Source organism: Microtus ochrogaster, chromosome 2 (assembly GCF_000317375.1).
Source record: "Microtus ochrogaster isolate Prairie Vole_2 chromosome 2, MicOch1.0, whole genome shotgun sequence".
NCBI lineage: Eukaryota > Metazoa > Chordata > Mammalia > Rodentia > Cricetidae > Microtus > Microtus ochrogaster.
This window is the reverse complement of record NC_022010.1, coordinates 65,161,418-65,169,398: the sequence shown is the minus strand read 5'-3', so window position 1 is coordinate 65,169,398 and position 7,981 is coordinate 65,161,418. Positions and strand designations below refer to the sequence as shown.

At 36.6% G+C, this 7,981-nt stretch overlaps 1 pseudogene; it reads left to right on the top strand.

The window, feature by feature from the left end:
• Window positions 1-3,964: 3,964 nt before the first annotated feature.
• On the top strand, window positions 3,965-4,419 carry LOC101997020 (annotated as a pseudogene).
• Window positions 4,420-7,981: the final 3,562 nt, after the last annotated feature.

Below are 7,981 nucleotides of genomic sequence, written 5' to 3'. Positions count from 1 at the left end.
TCTATGGGTCCTGCATGTCCAATTAAGATGTCCAGGCAAGAGCAGTTTCTTGCCCAAATAGCTAACAAACTCCATAAGGAGCCTCTTCAATGCCCATCATCCTCTTGAAGTGTCTTGGTGCTGCTAGGGGCAGATGTGTCTCATTGTCATGAAAAGTTCTAAGTTATTAAAGTATTTTAAATGCCATATTATGAAGGTTGCTGAAAGATTTGAAGAATACCTATATATTGAAATATATCTTAATACATCTAGAATATCTAACTACCATGACTATAAGCTTGACTCTTATAGATGAGTATTTAGTAATTTTCATTTCTTATTTATACATTACATTTTTAAGTGATCTACACAAACATAATACCTTAATCAAGGTCAGATATACATATACATCTAACAAAATTGACCTTAAATTTGTATCAATAAACCAAGATCCATACCAATGCAAATTATTCATATCTATATCCCTTTTTAAATGTAAAGAAACATTTACAAACAATATTTGGGAATATGGGCACAGTTCTGTTCCAAACTTCTTCCTGCTGGTTATTGGGCAAAGTAATTTTTTGAGGGGTGTATTTTTGAGGGGTGCTCAAGGTAACCCTTCAGATGGTCTTGGTCCATCAAATCATATTGGTCTGGAAGCAATCCACAAGTTCTCATCTTCTGTGGAAACAAAAGAAGAACCTCTTTTCCAAAGCAAACTATCCTTAGATTCAAATTTTGGAGTCAAGATACCATTAAAATATATTTCCTGGTTTAGCTTAGTAGTCCCCAGAATCAAATGTCTCTCTTCAGCCAAAAAGCCAAAAATAAAAATAAAATAAATGAGGTTAAAATAAAGCCAAGTAAACATGAAAAGTGCATAGAGACTCTGGATACTCTATGTTATCATGTTATCTTTGAATTATTGCTTTTAGCAATAGCTGCTAAAAGACATTTAAATATAAATGCTGCTGTATTAATAAAAGACAAATATTTTATAAATGTCTTGATGTCAAAATTGAAGTCAAGGGATATGTTACTTTGGAAAAGCTTTGCTTTTGTTTCTACAGAAAATGAGAGGCTATGGATTTATTCTGGGCTAAGAAAAATAAGGTTTGATCAAGGAAGACCCCCCCCCAAGAAATCTCTGATAGGAGCGGAGGACCAGATATCTGAGTTCTACATCTAGAACAGCCTCAAAACTGCTGGCTGAGATAATCAAGCCTCACAGGATACTCCAGTCATGACTAGATCATAATTCTAAAATTTCCTTAGTTCCCCATGAGATTATCAGCACCAGAATTCAGAAGGAAGTGGCCTGAAAAACTATTCTCACATTCCCAAAAAATAGACTATGGATGTTTTCCTTCATTTAGAATGTTGGTTACAAGTTGTTATTGACAATGGTCAGGAGAAAAACTAAACAAAGGATATTAGGTTCAAAATTCTTGTTCTTTAAGAAAAGGGGGTGGGGGGTGCTGTGGGACAATGGTTTTACCCTGTAAGCATTTGTGTCTTGTGCTTGTTTAATAAAATACCGATTGGCCAGTAGTCAGGCCTGAAGTATAGGTGGGGCGATCAGTCAGGAAGTAGAGGTGGGTCAAGGAGAAGGCTGAGAAGAAGATTCTATAGTCTGCAGTCATGACCCAAACACAGAAGAAACAAGATGTGACTACCTCGCCAAAAAAGGTACCAAGCCATGTGGTTAAGTCAGACAAGAATTATGGGGTATATGATAAGAATTATTATATAAGAATTAGTAAATAAGAAGCCTGAGCTAATGGGCCAATCAGTTTATAACTAATGTAGACCTCTCTGTGATTTCTTTGGGACTTAACAGTTACGAGAACCAGGCAGGACAAAAACCTCAGTCAACACTCAAGTGCTGGGATGAAAGGCAGGCCACCATTACTACCTGCTGTAGGTTTTCCTTCTGTATGCTGTGAATGTGTTTTGTTAATGAATAAAGCTTCTTTGGTTCTATAGCTGCCGGAGGAGATGCTGTGCACTGTTACTGATAAGCCACAAGCCTAATGGTAAATTATAAAATAATAGAAGTGGGTTAATTTAAGATATAAGAGATAGCTAAAAATATGCATAAACTATTGGCCAAACAGTATTGCAAATAATATAGTTTCTGTGTGGTTATTTTGGGTCTGGGCTGCCGGGAACGAATGAACAACCTCCTCCAACAACTACCCAACAATCTTTACTATCTTTAACAAGTTTCCCAATAATTTTCCTGTAGTCAGATCAAGGGAGGAATCAATTTGCATGTATACAAGAGGTTTATTTCCTTGCCTATAAAAATCTTCAATGTAAAATAACAACTCTATAGAAAATAAGCTATTCTGAGCTAAATGTAAGTAACCATAGCCAAGGTCTTGTACAAAGTATTCCAAATGTCATGTTTCATTGCTTAAAATGTTCAGGGATCTTTTGCAACCACAGGGAAAAAAAAGAAAGTCATAAATTATTGTATTTGCAAAATTCATCAATGGTAGATAGCTATAGCAAGGTAGAAAAATCTCTTCTATTGGTTTCAAATGTTGTCTTATACTTAGCTTTAGGGTAAGTAGAGGTTAGAGGTCTACTAGGTCTAGGAATATACTCCCAGAAGTTTACGTCTTAGTCACTAGAACTTTAGTTCAGAATCAGAAGCAAATAGCTACTAAAAACCCTAAAATAGCTCAAGACAATTTTGAATGTTGACCTATAACAATCATCTCTCTTAACCATGATATTCTAGACATTCAAGATCATGTGATCAGGGGAAATATAATATAGATGCAACCTTTTCAGAGAACCCCAGTTTAAAAGGATAAAGAGTACTATCCTTGATCTGTCAGACTTCTTTTAAGTCAGGCCAACACTAGAGCTATAACTGTCTTTAATTACAGGGCAGTGATATTGAATTTTTCTCTAGTACTTGTGCTTCAAAAAAATAGTGAAAGTTAAAAGAATTCCTGAGAGATGGAAAACATCCCATCATCCATTGTTTACTTATTTTTTTTTTCGAGACAGGGTTTCCCTGTGTAACAGCTATTCTGGAACTAGCTCTTGGAGACCAGCCTGGCCTTGAATTTACAGAGATCTGCCTATCTCTGCTTCCTGAGTGCTGAGATTAAAGGTGTATATCATGACTGCCTGGCCCCCCAGTGCTTACTTTTCTAAAGGCAGTGAGACCTGGGAGAGTGAACCCTAAAGACAAGTCAGACAAAAGTCTCATGCAATAATCAACTTTATTCAGAGCATCAAACAATTTATACCCTGAGGGTTAAGAAAGGTCACATGAGTAAAATTCTTATTTAAAAGTGTATTTTTTAAAATTGAAGTCATAAGACTCTTGTCTTGTCTTCTTAGAGTTTTCTCACAAGCACTCAGAATTTCCCTTACAAGTCTTCATTCTTGCACAGTGTTCTGACAATCCACCAAGAGGCTCATGATCAGAACTTTCATAACAAAAGCAAACAAATGGACTCTATACTTGTTTTATGTGACCTGACACCTCTGGAAAATGGGGAGACAAAGAATAGGAAATGTATTGTTATGCTAAATTTGGTGACGAGTAGACAGTTATGCAGAAGCCTGAGTGGAAAGAGGGTGCATGATCTGAGTGGAGAGGGTTTAATATCTAACCTAATGATGTGTCTCAGTGCAGAGATGCTCAGAAAAACAAGAAAGAATTCTTCATGGATCTCTGTGTTTAAGGAGATGTCTCTGTCCTCCCTTTACATATACCCTTAGTGTACTTAAAATGTGTCTGTCTGAAGTATGCTGAGTGTATAGTCTGAAGTATACTGAGTAAATATCTAAAAGAAAGGTTTTATGACCTTTCTTGGGGATACATTTTAAATCTCTGGTCTGCTTCCATGAAGAATGTTGGAAGAAGATCATGGGGACTCTCCTATGTTTGGGATTTTCTCAAATGCCAAAGTATAAAATTTAAGGATCTGCAATCTGTGGTGGAACTGCCACCAAGATGCAGAGTTTTATGATGACCCTGATGGGGAAAAACATCACACTCGAATTTGAACCCTCAGACACTATAGTAAATGTGAAGACCAATATGCAGGATAAGAAAAAATTCCTCCTGATAAGCAGAGGCTGATTTTTACTGGTAAGCAACTAGAAGATGGCTCTACTTGGTCTGACTACAACATTCAAAAGATCCACCCTTTATCTTGTGTTGAGATTTTTATGGTAGTGCTAAGAAAAGGAAGAAAAAGTCTTCTACCACTCCCAAGAACAAGCATAAGAGAAAGAAGGTTAAGTTGAAGTACCGTAGGTGGATGAAAATGGCAAAATTAGTTGTCTTTGTCAAGAGTGACCTTTTGATGAATGTTGTGCTGGAATTTTCATGGCTAACCACTCTGACAGATATTACTGCCCAAGTGTTGTCTGACTTACTGCTTCAACAAACCAGAAGACAAGTAGCTGTGTATGAATAAATAAAAAGACAGGAATTGAGAAAAAGTTCAAATTTGAGAATGCATGCTGTCTAACCCACGTCTTCACAGACTTCTTCGCTTAGAACACAGGCTATGTCCCTGAACAGTCTTACACAGCACATCACATATATAAGACCAACTGCTGTGTTCTTTATTGTGATGAAGTTAGATGTACAGCTCCCACACTCTCTTCCTTTACCTCATAAATGCTAAGGTGACAATATTGCCCTACTTACAACTGAGAAAGGCATGCTTACCAATCAGATTTTGGTTGTGAGTCTCCCCTACTACATTTCTGGTCTTTGTTTCAATTTGCATCTCAGACAGGAAACATTCTTTGCTGGAGCACAGAGAGATTGCCAAGGCTGTGATAGCAAAATGGGGGACAGTTTTTTCAGTCCTATCACACTTTTATCCCATTACTCGCTACTTGGTTCAGCCCAGCTTCATGAAATCTATTTTTCTCTTTTACCTCATTCATGAATATTTGCACAGATTCTTCCAACATTCTCTCTATTGCAATGGATCCAGTAGTCTCTGTCTTCCCTTGCAATGATATTTCTAAAGAAATTCTTCTTAAACCTGAACTTTGATTTGATGAAAGCTTATACCTTGCTCTAAAGATGGGTTTTGCTTCTACTTTCTTAGAGAAATTGCTGTTGTTTGTATTTTACATGTGGTTTAATGATTTGATACCTTAACTAAAGATTCTGAGAGTATATCCAGCCTGGTGGTAGTAATGGTAGTGTTATCAAGACCCAATCTCGTCCTTCCATTTGACTATCAAACTGTTGAAACAATGGACTCCAAAAATTCAGATTTACCTTGGAAAATCATGTTTAGAAAAGAGAAGGATGTGGCTGGCAGAGGAGAAAATTTGTCTCAAGGAAAACACTGAGAACTTGTCACAAGGCCCCAAAGGAAAGACTGGAGCTGAGACACAAGTGGCTGGGGAAACACACTCGAGTTTTTGACTTATGTGTATTTCATGACTTCCCTTTAGAATCAAACCTTGATGGAAGACAGTTTTTCACATCATTAGGAGGTGAAGCAGTAGGGAGCCCGGGGTCTCTGGATTTCTGACTCCCTTTCCAGTGTGGCTAATATCCCTTTCTCTGTTCTTCTCTACCAGTTTGGCTCTCTTAAATATCTTATTGAGGATGGTGGGCAGAACCTGCTCTGTTACAACTGCCAGGACTCAGGCTCAGTCCGCAACTAGAGTAACAGAAGGAAAAAAGGCAGGCTAGTTCTACGAAGATGGTCTCTTTTCTGTAATAGGGAAATGTTCAGGGTAAAACAGAACAACATTGTGTGCCATTAGTTTCTTTTCTAAAAGACTCTGCAGACACCAGGGAAAAGTTTATCTAGAAGTTTGACAAATTTCTAAGTAGTCTGGACATTCAGACTTTATGCATATCTGGAAGATAGTTTCTCTAGTCACTTTTGCTGATTATGGAATGCTATATTCTTCAAAAAAAGAAGACAACATTGTTTATGCAGGACATTCAGAACAAGGGATTTTCATAAGAAAAACTGACACTGAAAGTGTTTCCTGAGAACAGGAAAATTTTGTAGCAATGGGGTTCCATTTGTGACTGTGTTCATTGAGGAGCTAATGCCTTGGCATTGGTGCTTGTAGGTAATGCCTCCAGAAAACCTGATGTGTAAATGCAAAGTAGGTAGGCTCATTTATGTAAGCAAAGTACCCTTTGTGGTGTTTAATACAATTACTCTCACCAAGCTGCACTCCTAGAGAGTTTAATCAACACATTAAATTCTAGTGATTGACTTGTTTTTACTATTGGCCTCCCTACTGAGTCCACAGATGAGCAAAGGTTGACTACCTCACTTTGCCTGGGGCAAGATGCTGATTCCAACAAAGTCAGAAGCAAATAAACTCTCTGCAGATAGCAGAGGACAAAAAGACTGGCTTTGAAACAAGGGGTATGGTGTTGTAATTAGACAGTTCCTCCTCCCTTCCAGGCTAAATTTTTCTCTGCACTCTTTTATTTTATATGTTGCTTTTGAAATATTATAATGCTTTCTGCTTTATGATAATAGTACTATAGGAAAAATGCTATTGGTTACTTTTGCTTTTGAATTGAGTGATAGTAATTTTGCACATAAAAAGATACAGAGATATGAAGTTGAGAATTTCAGCATTCTCTTTCTATTGTGATCTAATATTTTACTGCACAAAGCTTACTATTTTAAAAGACACTATAAATCTAGCCCACAACTGGGAAGATTTTTTTCTTTCATTTATTATTTTCAAATTGAATATAGGTTAAATGCATAGCATATAGCCTGCCGTCTTTGAAATGCTGTCAGATACCGTGTACTCACCTACTTATTGTTCTAGACATTTCTGAGTATGAGAAAAGGGCTACTAAGAACTGTAATTTGAAAACAAATCTTTCGCAATGTAACCTGTTGCTCTGCAGCTTTTTTGTTTGATAATCTCATATTAAAGCTCAATTTGATTGATTTCTACTTTTCTGTTGTGTAATAACAATGTCCAGGAGAGCTTGTCTCACTTCACTTCATTCAAATCAGGAGCTAAACCTCTCAGCATTGCCTCAAGTTCACAAAAGATGAATTCTCGTAGTAAGCCATAAAGTTTGCCATAAATGAGTGTGGTCCTCTGCTGTGATTATTGTATAACAAGTCAAAATTTTACAGGTTGGTTTAAATAATTTACATTGCACCTTGAGGAGAATCCAAAATTTTTACTTCATATGATGTTATTGATATACTGTCCTCATTTAATGCTCATTTAGAATTCCCTGTTTTCTTTCCTGATAAAACTTCATCAATTTTCTGGGGCATAAATGGTATAATATGTAAGTGTCCTAAATATTTAGTAATTAAGGCATGTTGATTTGTCATTCAGATGCAGGAATTTAAAATTTCTTTGAAAAATTATGACTATTTTTACCTCCAAATCTGCCATGCTGAAAGAAAACCAAAAGCATAGACAAATGGAAAATATCTTATTCTTTATTCCTTAGAACAAAAATAATAGCTGACCTGCTATATAAATATCATTTATACATTTTACAGTTTGGATTCATCTGTTTGATCTTCTGCAACAAAATATTTTAAGGTGGGTAGTGTATGGACAATTGCAACTTCTCTTTCACATTTATGAAGCTTAGGACATCTAAGATGAAGATGTCTGCAGTAAGTGTCTAGGCTGAGGTGTGGAGGTTCTGTTTGTTTCTGTGTTTTCACATGGATGGAGAAGCGGACCATCCAGCTAGTAACACCTTCTTTCCTTTGTTTTTGCAAGGATGCTAATTATCTCCTAGAGCCACCACTTTTTAATGTATGCTACTTAGACCTTAGTACATATGAATTTGTGGAAGTCACTAACAGACAGAGCACAGCAGACTTGCTTACAAGTTCCACCAGTTCTTAAATTCAAGCATGCTGTTGCCTATAAGAGTGCTTAGAATTCCTTGTTTTTTACTGCTGAGTAATACTCTAATATGTATATATTCCATACTTTCTTCATCCATTCTTCCATTGAAGGGCATCTAGGTTGT